General features: G+C 35.6%; 1 non-coding gene across 1 annotated transcript; it reads left to right on the top strand.

Moving 5' to 3' along the window:
• Positions 1–12,144: 12,144 nt before the first annotated feature.
• On the top strand, positions 12,145–12,251 carry LOC121220696 (small nucleolar RNA R71). Its single transcript, XR_005917913.1, has one exon. It is a non-coding gene; the product is annotated as a small nucleolar RNA R71 (small nucleolar RNA).
• Positions 12,252–18,110: the final 5,859 nt, after the last annotated feature.

Consider the following 18,110-nt stretch of genomic DNA (forward strand, 5'->3'; position numbering starts at 1 on the left):
AGCAGATACACAATTGTGTCACACCTTCGCAAGAACAAAAATAAAAATTCTGGGGCATTACAGCTTCATCAATTTTTTAATGCACGCCATGAAATTGGTATAGTTGCTTTCTTTCAGTTTAAAGCCTTTTTCATGGTGTATTTGTTGATTCTTGAAAATGCCATCGTATCTCACTTTGGCTTCTTCACAATAAAATTTGTTTTGTGATTCTACAATTTGGACAGAGACACAAGTTCTTTTGCGAGGCATGATTAACCTGAACATAAGATGGAAATAAATAATTTCTCAAAAATTTAATTATTATAAAATATTAACAATTTAATAAATTGGAGAGTTAAATTAAAACAAATTAAAATTTAGGAGGAAAACTTTTCTTACCACATTTGTATAAAAATTAAGTACTAAATAAAATTAGAAGCAAAAGAATTTAATTGAAGGATGGTTAGAAGGGTGTCTTGATTGTGTGGTTTGCGTAAGGCAGTGGTGTGTGGCTAGCAAGGGTGCGCACAGGTTTGAAGCGATGCATAGTAGTAGCCTGCAGCCTTGGCGTGAGTAATTACGTTGACTAGGTAGTAAATAGTGGCAGCATGGTGCAATGGAGGCAGGTGCGTGTGGGAAAGTGCGTGGGAGCAACAGGCTAGTGTGCGAGCAGGTGCCTGGGAGTATGCCTTGCATGAGTTGCAGTAGCAGTGTATGAGGTGAGCACCAGGGTGCGATTGCATCATGCGGAGGCCTGCGTGAGCTGCTGGCCAGCTATGCCAAGTGCGTGTGGAGCTGCTAGGCAGTGTTACTGCTAATGGTTAGGAGCTGTGACACTTGGTGGTTTTTGGATGCTAGGATCGATGGTGGAACAGGTGAATGGAGGTTGGTTTGATGGATGGTGACTGATGGAGAAGATTGGTGGAATTTGTAGTGAAAAGAGTAGGAGTTCAATAAGAATTTTTAGAACAATTTAATAGTTAAAATATTCTAAGTTCTAATTCCACACAAAGTTAATAGCATTTAATAATTAATAAGATGCATATTAAAATATTTTTTGCTATTACTTTATTGAAATAAAAACTATTAAGTAAAATATAATCAAATTTAAACTAATCCTAATTCTATGCAAAGTTGATAATAACTAATATATATTATAATAAATATAATTATATATTAGTTATTAACATCTTATTTATTAAAATTAAATTAAAAATCTTTATTTTAGATGTCTTTGAAAATATTTACAAAAACATGCATCTAATCTTTAATGTTTACAAAAAGAGCAATAAGATTTTGAAAATAATTCAATTAAGTACCTAGACTTAAAGAAAAATTAAAATTGAGTCGCAATTAAGACTTGGATCAAAATTGACCCTTTTTTTGAATAACTAGAAATTTATTTTTCCATTTAGGGAATAATTTCTCGGAAGATTATGTTAAAATCAATTCCTAGAAAAGATTGGAGGGGTCACAGGAGGTCCTGCTTAAGTTCCAATCTCCTAGATAGAATTTATTTAAACATACTAATCCCAAAAATATACCCTAAATCATTTATTTAAAAAGAAAAATGAGAAAAATTAAATATATGATAAAATGAATGAGATTTGATCCCGCTCAATTTTATCCCCCCAGTAATGTTTTAAGCGCTAAGCATTGACTCAAAAATTACCTCCCTTACCTTGAAGTTCAACAACTCCGTATGGATAGACACAATGAATCATAAATGGATCGGACCAACGTGATTTTAATTTACTTGGAAATAACCTTAATCTGGAGTTGAATAATAAGACTTGCTTACCTGCTTCAAATTCTCGAACTCGAATGTGCTTGTCATGCCATCTTCTAAGTCTTTCATTGAATAATTTGGCATTCTCATATGATAACATTTAGAATTATTCTAACTCGTTGAGTTGAAGCATCCATTTCACTTTAGCAAGCTTAATATCCAAGTTGAGTTGTTAGAGAGCCTAATAGGCTTTGTGTTCTAACTCCAAGAGTAGATGACAGGCTTTCCCAAAAACCAACCTATAGGATGACATCCCTAAAGGTGTCTTGTATGTTGTCTTGTAAGGCCATAAAGCATCGTCTAGTCTTTTGGACCAACCTTGTCGGTTCGGGCAAACTATCTTCTCGAGTATGCCTTTTATCTATTTGTTTGCCAGTTCAGCTTGCCCATTTTTCTGCGGATGGGTAAGCTATGGCAACCTTGTGCTTCATTCCATGTTGTCGAGTAACCATTTCAACCATTTCTTCAAAAAATAGGACCTTTCATCACTGATGAGAGCTCTCAGAGTTCTAAATCTTATGAACACATGTTTCTGCAAAAACTTCATCACAACCTTGGCATCGTTCGTCAGGTATGCCTCGGCCTCAACCCATTTAGACACATAGTCTACTACTACCAATATGTACTTGTGACCAAAAGACGGAGAGAAAAGATCGAGAAAGTAAATATCCCAAACATTAAATAATTCTACCTCAATAATGTTTGTTTGAGGCATCTCATTTTTGTTGGTAATGTTTCCAACCCTCTAGCATCGATCACAACTCTTTACGTAGGCATACACATCTTTGAATAGCGTTGGCCAAAAGAATCTAGCTTGCAATACTTTGGCCGCTATACGTGTTCCTTAGAAGTGTCCCTCACTCGGAGCTGTGTAGCAACGATATAGAATCTTATGTATTTCATCTTCTACCATGCATCTCCTGATCATTTGATTTGCACACTTTTTAAACAAATATGGCTCTTCCCAGAAATAGTACTTCACATCGTGAAGAAATTTTTTTTTCATGATACATCTTACCAATCGGCATCAAACCACAAGCTAAATAGTTAAAAATATCAGCAAACTAAGGGGTATTATATACATGATTTACCTTCAGTATGTGTTCATCTGGGAATTTCTCCTAAATGGGAATAAGTGGAGAATTCCCTTCTTGCGACTTCAGTCTAGACAAGTGGTCTACTACTTGGTTTTCTATTCATTTTTTATCTTGAATTTCTAGATCGAACTCTTGGAGTAAAAGTGTCCATCAGATCAATCTCGGCTTAACGACCTCCTTGGCAAGTAAATACTTAATTACCGAATGATTCGTATAGATAGTCACTCTGGTAACTACAAGAAAATATCGAAACTTGTCAAAAGTAAACATAATAGCAAGTAATTATTTCTCTGTTACCATATATTTCAATGGAGCTCCTGTCAGAGTCTGACTTGCATAGTAAATGAGATGAAAAACTTTGTTCCCTTGCTGGCCCATCACAGCTCCTATCACAAAGTCACTTGCATCACACATCAGTTCAAATGGAAAATCCCAGTCTACTGTGACGATAATGGGTGCCCAAATTAACTGATTCTTTAAATCATTGAAAGCTCTTAAGCACTCCTCATAAAATTTGAACATCGTGTCCTTACCAATAATTTGCATAAGGGTTTAGCAATTTTGGAGAAGTCCTTGATAAATATTCGATAGAAATCAGCGTGGCCCAAAAAGCTTCTAACACCCTTTATAGATGTTGGAGGTGGGAGTTTCTTAATAACATCTACCTTTGCTTTGTCTACCTTGATTCCATGTCTCGTTATTTGATGCCCTAGAACAATACGTTCTCGTACCATGAAATAACATTTTTTCTAGTTAAGTACGAGGTTTGTTTCTTCGCATCGCCTTAGTACCTTGGCAAGATTGGCTAAGCAATCATCATAAGTGTCTTAAAAAACTGAAAGATCATCATAAAGACTTCCAAGTATTTCTCAACCATGTTAGTAAAAATAGACATCATACATTTTTGAAATGTAGCAGGTGCATTACATAAACCAAATGGCATGTGTCTAAATGCAAATGTACCGTACAAGCATGTGAATGTTTGTGTTGATCTTCTGACACTACTATAATCTGATTATACCCCGAGTACCCATTGAGAAAATAGTAATAGTCTCACCACGAGAGTCTATCTAACATTTGGTCCAAGAACGGTAAAGGAAAGTGATCTTTCCTAGTCACCTTGTTTAGCTTCTAGTAATAGATGCAAATTTTCCATCCCATAATCGTTATAGTTGATATCAACTCATTGTTTTCATTCTCTATGATCGTGATACCTCCTTTCTTTGGCACTCACTGGACTGGACTTACCCACGAACTACCTGAGATAGGGTAAATTATACCCGTATCTAACCATTTAATGATTTCTTTCTTTACCTTGTCCTTCATAATAAGGTTCAGTCTTCGTTGTCCATCAATCGTCCCTTTCTCACCATCTTCTAGATAATCTTTTACATGCATACAGATGAACTAATGCCACGAATATCGGCTATAGTCAATTCCACTGAAATAATCACAGGAAAAGTAGAAGCATTACCTAAATAAACATATTTTAAATATGAGGGAAGTACCTCCAGTTCTAATATATGTTCCTTCTCAATTGACGCTTTACGCTGGATGTAATCTCTACTTTCTAACTCTAAAGATTCAAAGTGGGATTGCAAATTAAATCCCCTTTGATTAGCTTTTAGAAAAGCCAAGTATTTCTCTCCCTCTTCATCACTTGGAGGGTCTGATGTCAAAATTTTCTCCAACAGGTCCTCAACGTAGTTGAGTTCCTTTTCCATAACTAATTCATCTAAATCGGGTACTGCAGAACAATAGTCAATTGTGTCAAGAAATCACATTGACTTGAAAACATTAACCATTACCTGATCGTCCTAAATACGCATAGTAAGCTCGCCCTTCTGCACATCGATAGGGGTCCTTCCAGTTGCTAGAAAAGGCCTTCCTAGGATGATTGGCACCTCTTTATTTGCTTTAAAGTTTAGAATAACATAGTTAGCATGAAAATTAAATTTGTCTACACGTACCAATACATCCTCGATTTTTCCTTCTAGAAGTGCTAAGGATCGATATGCTAATTGAAGTGTAACTGTAATAGGTCTAACCTCACCTATCCCTAACTTTCTAAATATGGACATGGGCATCAAGTTGATGCTTGCACCCAATCGCATAGTGCCTTACCACAATAAGTTGCTCCAATGTTGCAAGGAGTGGTAAAACATCCAGGATCTTTCAAATTTGGGAGAAGATTATCTTAAAGATATGCATTACATTCCTTCATTAAGGCTACCAACTCAAATTCTCCTAGTCTTCATTTCTTGGACAAGATATCGTTCATGAATTTGACATAATTCGGCATCTTTTCAAGTGCTTCTACCAACAGAATGTTGATATGAAGTTGCTTGACTACGTCTAGAAACTTCTTGAACTGGACTTCCTGCTTCTGCCTCTGAAGTCTTTAAGGGTAGGGTGGTGGAGGATTCTTTACTAGAATTGGTTGATTCATCTTCTGTGACAATTATGCATCTAAGAAAGTTGTTAGTTTATCAAAATTAACTGGTTCATAAGTTACCTTATTAAATTTTGTAAATTCTAGTTCCGGTGAAACTTGAATTTCAACACTCGATTGAACTTCCACTGAGTCTTGAGCATCAACTGGCTCTTCTTCAACTTCGGTAGTGTTAGGCTCTAATGTCTTTTCACTCCTTAGTTTCAATACTTTACAGTGCTCCTTCCCTAGATTTCTTGGATTCTCTATATCACTAGGAAATACACCTTATGGACAATTTCTAAGTTCAGTGACAAGTTGACGCATTTAATTCTTCAAATTCCTTAAAGTGGCATCATTTTTTGCCATATACGCCTTCAATAGGTTCTCTAAACTATTGAAGGGTTCAGCTTGAGTTGTTTTCTAAACTTGTTGGGTAAAAACAGGTGGTTGGGTCAGTTTAGGTTGGGCGTAAGTGTTATTGGTTCCAACCCCTTGGTTACTCTAGGAAAGGTTAGGGTGGTTTCGACAAGATCAGTTATAAAAATTTGATCGCAGTCCTTGGCTTCCTCGATTCTGGTTCTGATTACCCATGTAATACACAGATTCTGGGTTTGATGGATATTCTTAAAAAAAATGTCCTTCCCTACAATAAACACAGGTAATATTTTCAAATTGATTAGGTGGTTGAGCTGCAAAATTATTAAACCCATTAGTGGTAAAATTTATAACCTTTGAGGATATTGAAGATACCTAAGATGCAAGTGAAGTGAGAGTGCCCACTTCATGTACTCCAGCGACTCGTCTTCTTGACACTACTTGATTGGTTGGCCATTGATAATTGTTGCTGGCAATCCCCTCAATCATTTCATAAGCCTCATTATAAGACTTAGAAAGGAGAGCACCATTAGCAGAAGCGTCCGCTACAATCCTCGTGTGAGCATTGAAACCATTATAAAACCTCTCAAGTTGGATGCAATGAGCGATTCCATGATGAAGGCACTTCCGTAATAATTCTTTGTACCTTTCCAATGCCTCATATAAGGCTGGTCATCCATTTCTTGGAAAACAATGATCTCGTTCCTCAACTTAGCATTATTACTTGGTGAGAAATACTTCATGAGGAATCTTTTTGCTAACTCTTGCCATGTGGAAATGGAATTTGGTGGCAATGAGTTCAACGAAGCTCGAGCACTGTCCCTTAGTGAATAGGGGAACAACTTTAATTGTAGTGCATCTTCGAGTACTCATGCTAACTTGAAAGAATCACTTACCTCCATTAAAAATTTTAATTGAATATGAGGATCTTCAGTAGGGATTCCACTGAATTGGCCCACTGTTTGAAGCATTTGAAACATGAGTGGCTTCAGCTTTAACTGTTGTGCTTCAATTTTAGGTCTACTAATATCCAGATGAAGATCATGAAACATTGGCACAACATACTGTCTTAGACCTCTATCCCTATCATCAACATCAAGGATAGGATTTTGAGCAAGGTTTGCTCCGTTTCCTTGATTCAAATTTTAAAAGTTCATCTCTTCGGTCCTTCTCTGACTTGCTTATCTTCTTCGTTGTCAAAAAGTTCTTTCAACCTCAGAGTCTACAGGGAGTAAATCGATAATTTGATCAATACTTATAAACACCTGAAACAAATACAGAAAAATTAATTAAGTTATTGAATAGAAAAATAAACCAAAATGCAATATTAACAAATTCACAAATAACGACTTTTGAAAATAGTCCCATGCAACGGCGCCAAAAACTTGGAACGATGGAAATCTACAAGTCTACACAATCGCAACAAGTATAAAGTGACAAGTAAATGTCGAGTTATCATACCCACAGGGACTCTGAAAACAATTATTTATGAATGTAATTAAAAACACATTGGTGAAGAAAATTATTTTGATTTTGAGGAAGTGATTAAAAACTAAAATGTAACTAAGTAAAATAAAATAATAAAATAAAAGTTCCAATGCACTACTTCAAAATATGATTTTAATCAATATGACATAATTGTGTTAGATTAATTACATTTTTTAACTTAGAATTACTAAACTCATGTTCATGTTGTTACGAATAAATTCTTGGCAACTTCGTAATTCGTTAACTACTACTCATACATACCTATTAAATTAACTAGTATTTTGAACATTTTTCAATGCCAATTCAAACAATTAATCAATCTTCATAAGCACATAAAAGATTAAGTGAGGTAACAATGTATTCCTACCTTGAAACAGTTTAATCACAATAATCTTGCAAGTTATGAAAGGCTAATGTACCGTGTAATATCATCGATAATTTAACCCTTAGCTACATTAGAAGATTAAACATGCACTGATTAAGTATTCTGTCAATTAATTAAAATTTCAACATGATTAAATAATTAATTCATTATTTACCTTACAATTATAATGTAAGAATAACTTAACCATGATTTTATTTAATCAAACAACTTAACAAGGCCTATAACAACACAAACATAATTTTAATAACTTAATTGGGTGAAATGCAACCACACTAACACGAATTAAATTTAAGCCATATTAGCAAAAATCAGCAGCCATCAACCCCCCCCCATGGTCAGCCACACATGTGGCAAGTTTGAAGCTTTCAACCTTGCTAAAGTTAGCTAGGGGCAAATCTACAAAGACTTGATAAGTGGAAGGGTTTGAATGCAATTTCAAGTAAGCTTCAAAGGCCATTTTGCAGGCCAAATAATTACTAAATAACCTGATTGGGTCAGCATGTTGGATGGTTTTGGGCAACCCAGTTTCTCAATTGGATTAATCTCTCGGTTTAGCACAATTGGGTTTCTTTTCATAATTTAATTAATAATAATTATTTAACCAAAAATAAATTTGATTAAAATTAAAATTAATTATATTATGAATCAATATTCATCATTTGGACTGTCTTAGGCTAAAAAATTAATTCCCCTCGACCCTTCAAAATCGCTTCTCGGTTTTGCGCTTAGAGTAGTGTCTACCGAGCCATTTTTTGCCCTTTGTGCGAATCTGTCGAAAATAAATCAAAATTAATTAAAATTTATCATAAAATTAATTAAAATTCAAAATTTTAATAATTTAAGTACAATTTAATTATTTTATAGTTATTATATATTTTTCGACAAGACTTACTACAAAATTACATGAATTTGAGTTAAAAAGGGCATGAAAAAGTGTGTATTTTCATGTTTCCAGTCACTCGGGTTGGCCCTAGCTTGGGGTTTCTATAGGTAAGGTGGCTGGTAATTAGTAAGTCTAACTTGATTTGAATTATTACCTCCTCCTTGGTTTCCTCTTCATCTCAGATTCGAGTGATCTCTCCAAACGGGATAATACGCATTCGAATAAGGGTTTCCACCCTATTCCAAATGTAATTTATGTGACAGCCCAAAATTGACCCTAGTCGGGAAGTGGTTTCGGGACCGCTAAACCGAGTCACCGAAATGTTTGAATGTGATATTTATTGTCTAGAATATGTAATTATGAATGTGTGAAAATTTCAAGCTTCGATTTAGTCGATTGCATGTGAATTTAGTCAATAGGACTTATGTGCGACATTTTTGAAATGTGATAGGTCGAAGCATAAGGACCTATTAGAGCATGAAATAAAAAGGGGGGACATGCATGTCAAATTCCCCCCTAACTAGTAGTGGCCGGCCATGACAAGCATGGTAGACCAAGTGTGATGGGCAAGACATGTCATAGACATGTTGTGTTGGTGCATCATGGGTGGAAAAAAATAAAATAAGGAGCATGGGCATAAAATAATGAAAGGGAATATGATGAAAACAAAAAAAAAGTGTGTAGTTGTTTCCTCCCCCCCCCCATTGCCGTGAGTTAAAGAAAAGAAAAGAGAAAATTTTGTTCATCCTTTTTCATCTTCATTTGGCCGAAAATTCAAAGGAAGGAGGAAGGAGTTCTTGCTTCATGTTTGGTTTGGAAGAGGATTAGGAGGAGGTTTGGCCATACTTGTATCTAGATCAAGGTATGTTTGAGGTTGTGCCATGAGATTCATGCATGTTTCTAGTTGCTAGCTTGAGTTCTAATTATCCCATGGTTCAAATCTTTGCTATGTCATGGGGATGATATTCGGCCTAGGTAGATTTTGTGTTAATGCCATTGCATGCTAAATATGAAGCTTGTTAATGATGCATGTGATGGTGGATTGATGATTCTTGAATCTTCTTTTTAGCATTTTTGAGTGAGCACATATGTGCATTGGTTGCTAGATGGAGAAGAATCGGCTAGCAAGTTGAGTGCTAAGGCCGAATATAATTTTTGTATATTAATGAGTAATGCATGTGTTAAATTGATGGAAAGGGAGAGGATGCTTTACTAGTGTATATATGTGTGTATTAGCCAAGTTTTGAACTTGAAACAAAAGGGTGTTTAGTCAATACAAGTGACCATACTTGTAGAATGTATTAAGTGTTGAAATCGGCCCCAACATAGACATGCATATTCGGCCATAGGAAGGAGATTGGTGTTGCATGTATTCGGTTAGAGGCAAGCATATTGATGCTTTTGTCTTGGCTTAGAAAATTCGGCCAAGGGGGAAAAATTAGCTAAAATGTTGAGTTTGATTCATGATTCCGTACATATGTGACTTTAATGTCTAATGTATAAAAATGGGCTAAGTGCCTTGTGTTCCTCTTTCCGATGCTCAAATGATTAAATCAATTTATTTGTTTAATTAAGCTCAAGAGCAAAGGGGAACTAAATCCGATAAAGGGAAGGAAAAAGTGGTCGAATAGCTATCGGAATCGTTCGACAACACCCGAGGTAAGTTCTTGAGTAAAAGAGCTTAAATTATGATTTGATTAGATCATGTTTTAAGCAAACCAAAATCATGCTCTTTGTGTGGCTATTGAGCCGAAATTGCAAGAATGATAAATGTCTTGTGTTTGAGTTTTACGAACGAAAACGAAATACGAATGTGCCATGATTTATTGTTAAATGTGCATGGTTATTTGAATGATGTCCGGGCTAAGTCTCGAAGGCTTTGTGCTAAGTGACCATATCCGGACTAAGATCCGAAGGCATTTGTGCGAGATACTAATTCCGGGCTAAGCCCGAAGGCATTTGTGCGAGTTACTAAATCCGGGTTAAGTCCCGAAGGCAATTGTGCGAGTTACTATAACTGGGCTATGTCCCGAAGGCATTTGAACGAGTAGGTATATCCGGTTAAATTCCGAAGGTACGTGATTTGGGAATGAATGATCTTGCTGTAAAAATTTCAGTAAATACTCTAGAAACATCCCAACATTGAGGTATGTTTCGTATGTGCTTGAATTTAGTTGAGCCCTTACAAATAAGTATTCGCTCAGTTGATAAACGAGCTACCGGCCTTTGGCTAAGTTGATCTTTTGTGTATGTACATAAGGGTTGGTAATGTGAAGCAAGTATGATATCGAAAATTTGTGCATATGAAATTATTCGTTTAGCTATATGAATGCTATACTTTTGCTGTGCTGGAATTCCTTGCTCAAAACTTACTAAGCATAAATTGCTTACTCCATTTCTTTGATCCTCTATTTTATAGATTTTGGTTCTCCAGCTATCGGACTCGGGATTTTGAAGTCGAAGTCGCCCACACTATCAAAGCCCCCTTTTGGTACAATTTTGGTTGAACTTCGAAATGGCATGTATAGAACTACCCGTTCGTTGTGGGTCATGGACCCTTTGGACTTGTATAATTTTGGATAGCCATGTGAAAATGGCTTATATATATGTTGAGTATAATGTTATAATCATTTGGTATGGATATGCTTGACAAGGATTGGCCATGGGAATGGTTAATCACTATCATAAATTGTGCTATTTATGCAAAAAGGGCTAGTTGAATCATGGAAACTATGAAATAGGTAAAGTCTACCTTAAAGGCAGATGCTGACAGCAGCAGTGATGTAGATTTGGAAAATCACTAAAAATAGTAGGAATGGAATTAAATAGTGAATAAATTATGTAATCGAACCTTGATGAATCTATTTTCATAGGAAAGTAACGAAACAATCATACAGACAGTATGTTAAGAGATATTCAGGTTCTTGTGAGACAGGGCCAGAACGGTTTCTAGATTTCCTGTTCCGACTTTGGAAATTCATTTTAAATTAACCAGAGACAATTAGGAGTCAAGCCATATATTTATAGATTCCTCTCTGAGTCTAGTTTCTATAGAAACAAACGGCATCAGTATTGAAGCCCTGTACAGGAATATATCCAAGTCGTAATGCGCAAAGGTCAGGGTAGTCAATCCCTGTAATATGGGAGACTTTGACTAATAAACTGTACTAATTGACCCGAGAAAAAATTCTAGAAAAAAATATGTAGATGGGCATATGAGTCTAGTTTCAGGGAAAATTTACAGAACTGGATTCCGAGTTTCTGAACTCAAGATATGATTTTTAAAGCGACTATTACGCAGATTGGCAGTGTCTGGAAAATTTTTAAAGTTTGTTAACACCTCGTGTTCGACTCCGGTGACGGTCTCGGGTTCGGGGTGTTACAATTTACATCCTCAGTACGATTGTTGAGATAGTGGGAGAGCGGTTTGTCTCCATGCATAGACATTGTAGAATTAGATTCGATATGGTGGGGTAGTCTATGCACTAACTGTTGATACTTGTCATCCTCTTGGAAAACTTTAATTGTTGCAGGTTTTTGGCCATATGTAAATCGTTCGATAGGCCAATAACAGGAATTTAATGTCATATTTTCAATAATATTTTATGCATCCTCCTACGTTCTATTCATAATGGCTCCTTCTTCTCTATATAATCCAAATCGTGTGTTTCTGTCCAACCTATTGTAAAATACCTGCAGAGCATCCATTTAGGAAATCTGTGGTGTGGGCATTTTTGAATCAACATTTTAAAACATTTTCATGCCTCATAGAAGCTTTCTCCCTCCATCTCTCTAAAGACAGAAATCTCTCTTCTCAGTTGAACTCCTTTACTGATTGGGAAAAACTTTTGTAAGAACGTTCCAACGAGTTCGTCTCATGTTGTGATAAACCCTGGTGCTTTTGAATCTAACAAGAAAAGGAATTATCAATCAAAGAGAAGGGGAACAACCGAAGATGAATAACATCATAAGTAACCCCATTGTATTTGAAGGTATCACAAAATTGGAGAAACAGTTTTAAATGTTGATTAGGTTCCTCTGTCATTGTGCCACCAAACTGCAGATTATTCTGGATCATCTGAATCATGGTCGATTGATCTCAAAATTATTAGTTGTAATCGTCAGCCTTGTTATACTCTCTTGTACCATATCCAGACTTGATAAAGCATAATCCCTTAAGATTCTTTCATTCTGCGCCATATGTACGTTCTCAGGTAACTGTGGTGCTAGTGGGTTTCCTAGAATGTTATCTTCAACATTGCCAAATAGTGGGTTTTTATGTAGTACGTTTACTGCAGCCGGTGGTGGTTTTTCTTGTATCTATTGTAGCTATTATTGTTGTCTGCATTTTCTTCAAATTATTCTGTTTGGATCTGTGGCTGCTATAATAGGTGTGCCCCTACTGCGGGTCATACACTAAACTCAAAAAAAGTAGGTCAGCAACAATAAAATAAATATGTATCTACAACTTAAAAATTTCTTAATTATTCTTTCTAAATGCTAAAATTAAAATCAAACTAGTGACATTGCCTCCTCGGCAATGGCACAAACAACTTGACTACCTCTAGGCGTACTAACATCTAGAGTGTGAATACTGCTTTAAAATATAGAATTACAAGGCAGTATCCGCAAGTATACGGGTCTAGTTGTAATATAGTTTTACAATGGAGTGGGTGAGTACTCCAAGGATCATAACCAAGGGAGGCGATGGCTATATCAATTTTAACCTACACACTAAAAGATCTAATTAATACTTTAATCAAATTATAGTACGGAAACGTAAATAAGAGATTTTTGGGATTTTTATGGTACTAATAATAAAAATAAAATAACGTAAAAGATAACTAAATTTCAAGAGATAAAAAAAGTAGAAGGAATCAAGTCTGATGATGGGTGGCTAGCTTGCTTTGGCAATCCCAATCAACTATCATTTTGGGCTCCTCGTCAATGAACTAGTCGCTACCCTAGCAAGATCTTCTAATCTTCCACTAATATAATGAGCCAACAAGGACTACTTATCTTCTAACCTCACAGTCCAAACTGGCTTAGGGTGAAGGTGTTCACGAGTGGGTAATACCAATTGTGGGTTAATTCCCACCTTGATGACTTCCTGGGGTTGTCAGGACTAGGGTTTGTTTCACGCTCTTCCTTTCCCAAATAACTGATCCATTAAGTAACCCTACACAATAATTAATAGATCATGCCTCCACTTGCTAATCCTCTATAGAAGGATTAGTTCCTCATGGCTTTCATAAAAAACTTGGAATAGATGGAAGAATAAAATATGGTGGATGAATTGAAGTGTAAAGTTTAAGAAAAGCCTAATTTATTAAATAATAACACAAATCCCCAGAAGTTTATCATCTTTACAAATCAGATCTCTTGAATGCAAGCATGAACAAATAAACTAAACTTTGAAAAACCTAAGAAAGAAAGAAAATGAAACTAAATCTAAAGAGAGAATCTAGGTTAATGGAACCGTGTCCATAACATGTGACAAAGGAGCCTATTTATAGCCTTTAAGTGGCTGTCATCCTTAACCCTAAGTCAGTTGACATTCCCAAGCTTTAAGTTTTATTGTGCAGACCAAAATGCCCCTACTCTGTGTTTAATTTTTGTCCCAAATTCGATGTTGCAACATAACAGGACCTGTGTTGCGACATAAACGTCAATGTGCTCCTCCTTGGGATGTCTTCATGGGTATGTCCTGACACCCTTAGTTAGTGTTGTGACAACAAAGTGAATGTTGTACTTTCCCTATTATATTCTCTATGTTGCGACATTAGACCCTTTGTGTTGTGACTTATTGTCCAGTATTGGATTAAAATGCCTTCTAATGGTCTCCTGCACACTCACAAAGTATGTTAGTTCTCCCTTAGGCCTTTGCCCTTAAGGTCAATAAAATACTTACTTCACTTTTTATTGAATAAAAGCAACATTAAGGAAGCTTAACTAAAATTTAACGAAAATGCTTGTATTTAGGCTCCCTAAGTGTGAAAACTAGTTAATCTACTTCATTGAATTACGACAGATCAGCATTGAGCATTTATACACAATTATTTTATTTCCAGTAAAGTACTATGAAACAATGGGACAAGCATGGGAGAGGTTTAAGACTATCCTTAGATCTATATTAGGTGGGGGCATACACTTCGCAGTTCAAATTTAGCATTTTTACTACGGGTTGAACAATCAGAACAGACAAAAATTAGATATCATGACTGGTGGAAGCATTTGGATGAAAACTCGGGAAGAAGTAATGGAAATACTACAGAAATTTAAGCATTAATGAATCAACCTAAGAAGAATTTCATGAAATGGAAATTGAGGGATTGAAACATGTTAGAATTGAAGAGCAAGAATGTAACCAGTTAGAGTTAATTGTAGAAGAATCAAATGGTTTCAAAACAAAGGAAGAAGGGGACAGTGATGAGCAAGAGAATGATCACATGGTAACTCAACTTGATTGGTGGAGACAGAGCAAGGGGCAACCAAAACAAATTATCCTGAACTCAACAAAAATGGTGCAATCTATTTTCAAACCCCTTGAGTTAGAATTGAAGCCGTTTCCCGAACATTTAAAATATGGATATCTGGGAGAACAAAATACTCTTCAAGTGATTATGGCTGCGTGCTTAGATCGAAAGTAAGATGAGGCCCTATTGAGTGTCCTGAAAATGCATAAAAGTGATAGGATGGACTATTGATGATATTAAAGGAATTAATTCTACATTTTGTCAACACAAGATCATATCAGAAGAGGGAAAAAGACTTGTAGTTGATGCTCAGAGTAGACTTAATCCGGCTATGAAGGATGTGGTAAAGAAGGATTTGCTTAAATTGCTAGATGCAGGAACTGTTTACGCCATTTCTAACAGTGAATGGGTTAGCCTTACATGATGTGTTCCAAAGAAAAGAGGTCTAACCATAGTTGAGAATGGTAAAAATGAGTTAATTCCATTGAGAATAGTTATCAGTTGGAGAGTATGTATTGAGTACCGAAAATTGAATGATGCAACAAAAAAACCATTTCCCACTGCCCTTTATTGATCAAATGCTTGATCGATTAGCAAGTAAAGATTACTATTGTTTTATTGACAAATACTCAGGGTACCATCAAATCCAATCCACCCAAATGACCAAGAAAAAACTACTTTCACGTGTCGTTTTGGTACTTATGCTTTTAAAAGAATGTCATTCAATCTCTACAATGCTCCAGCAACCTTTATGAAATGATGAACCATTATCTTTTTTGACATGTTAGAAGAAGGATTGGACGTATTCATGGATGAATTTTCGGTCAATGGAGATTCTTTTCAAGAATGTTTGGGTAACCTTGAAAATGTTCTAAAAAGGTGAAAAGAGATTAATCTAGTGCTTAACTGGGAAAAATTTCATTTCATGGTAAAAGAAGGATTGGTGTTAGGACATCAGATATCAGGAAAATGTATGGAAGTAGAAAAGGAAAAAATTGAGGTTATAAAAAACCTACCCAATTCAACAAATGTCCAAGGTGTTCGAAATTTTTTGGGTCACACAGGATTTTACCGGAGTTTAAAAGACTTTGCTCACATCTCTGAACCACTGAATCTACTCATTCAGAAAGAGACATGTTTCATATTTGACCAAAGCTGAGCCAAAGCTTTGAGGTAATAAAAGAAAAACTCATCTCTGCTCTAATAATCATCACGCCAAACTGATCAGATCTTTTTATTATTATGTGTAATGGTAGTGATTATGCGGTAGATGCATTTTTGGGACAAAAGCGAAATAATATATTTGGGGCTATTCACTATGCAAGCAAAACACTAAATCTAACATAATGCAACTACATTACAACCGAAAAAGAGATGCTGGCAGTGGTGTTTGCTTGTGAAAAATTTTGATTCTATTTAATGGGAAACAAAGTTTATGTGCATATTGATCACTCTACGTTAAAATAAGTCATGAAGAAGAAAGAGACAAAAGCCAGACTAATGAGATTGGTTTTACTACTTTTGGAATTCGATCTATGGATAATGAATAGGAAGGGGACTAAGAACCAAATTGCAGATCATTTATCTAGAATTGAGAATAACTTAAAAGAAGAGAATATTGAAGAGATTAAAGAGATTTTCGCAGATGAGCAATTATTTAGGGTAGATATCCATTAGAATAGGCTTGACAAACATATAACATCATGGTACGTAGACTATGTCAACTATATTGCAAGAGGGGTCTTTCTAGCACAAGCATCCTGGCAACAGAAGAAGAGGATAGTCCACGAATAAAAAAATTAGGTTTGGGAGGAGCCATATGTGTTTCGGCAATGTGCAAATCAATTAGTCCAAAGGTGTGTAGCTGAGGAAGAGGTATATGAAATTTTACTAGGATGCCATACATATCCTTGCGGAGGCCATTTTGGCAAAAAAAAAAAGAAATCCCAGATAGTGATACAATCTAGATTTTATTGGCCATTTATGAATAGAGACGTATATGAATTTGTACAAGGGTGTGATATATGTCAACAAAATGAGAATATATCATAAATGGACGAAATGCCGCAAACAGGGATAATTGAGGTTCAAATATTTGATGTTTGGGAGATTGATTTTATGGGACATTTTCCAACTTCTTTCGAGAATCAATACATTCTTATGGTTGTTGATTATGTTTCAAAATGGGTTAAAGCTATTGTTCTACCTACCAATGATACAAAATTAGTAGTGAGGTTCCTTTGAAAAAACATATTCGCTAGTTTTGGTTCACCGCGTGTGTTGGTTCAGCGCATGCGTTGGTCAGTGGTGAAAAAACATTTCTGTAGCAAGAAATTTTAATCATCTTTGGCTAAATACAACATAAAACACCGAATGACAATGACTTATCACCCACAAGCTGATGGGCAAGCAGAAGTGTCTAATCATGAAATAAAACAGATTTTGGAGAAAACAGTAAACCTAAGTCGAACAGATTGGGCAGAAAAGCTAGACGATGCATTATGGGCCTACAGAACAACATATAAGACTCCTTTAGGTATGTCCCTATATAAGCTAGTTTACGGTAAGAATTGCCACTTACCAATTGAATTAGAAAAGAAGGCATATTGGGTGATCAAATAATTGAATTTGGATTCGGAATTAACTAAGAAGGAAATAATATTTAAACTCCAAGAATTGGAAGAATTTTTTTTTATGGCCTATGAAAATAATAAAATGTATAAGGAAAGGAGTAGACTTCGACACGATGCGAAGTAAAAAAAAACATGATTTTCTACCTAGATAGAAAGTTCTACTATTCAACTCAAGATTAAAATTATTTCCTGGCAAGCTTAAGTCAAGATGGACAAGTCCATACATGATACACCAAGTGATTCCCCACGGAACAATAGAGATAACCAAAAAAAGATGATAGCTTTTCTTGTAAATGGCCAAAAATTAAAACATTATTCTAGAATAATGACCAACATAGTAGAGGATGAACAAGTTTTGCAATGTAACGCACTATGGGATTTATAAGAAAGCAAAGGGAAATAAACAAACGAAAAGAGTGATTGTGAAGAAAGTGACCAAAATGTTGATACCACAACACAAGTGAAACATAGAGGACTCTAGCTTGCACGTCGCTACACCTCACCTAAATTTTTGGACAACAAACAATATTCAGACTATAGAATTTGCTCTCAATGTCGTGACTCCATTGCA

The sequence above is a fragment of the Gossypium hirsutum genome, chromosome D08, assembly GCF_007990345.1.
Source record: "Gossypium hirsutum isolate 1008001.06 chromosome D08, Gossypium_hirsutum_v2.1, whole genome shotgun sequence".
Lineage (NCBI taxonomy): Eukaryota > Viridiplantae > Streptophyta > Magnoliopsida > Malvales > Malvaceae > Gossypium > Gossypium hirsutum.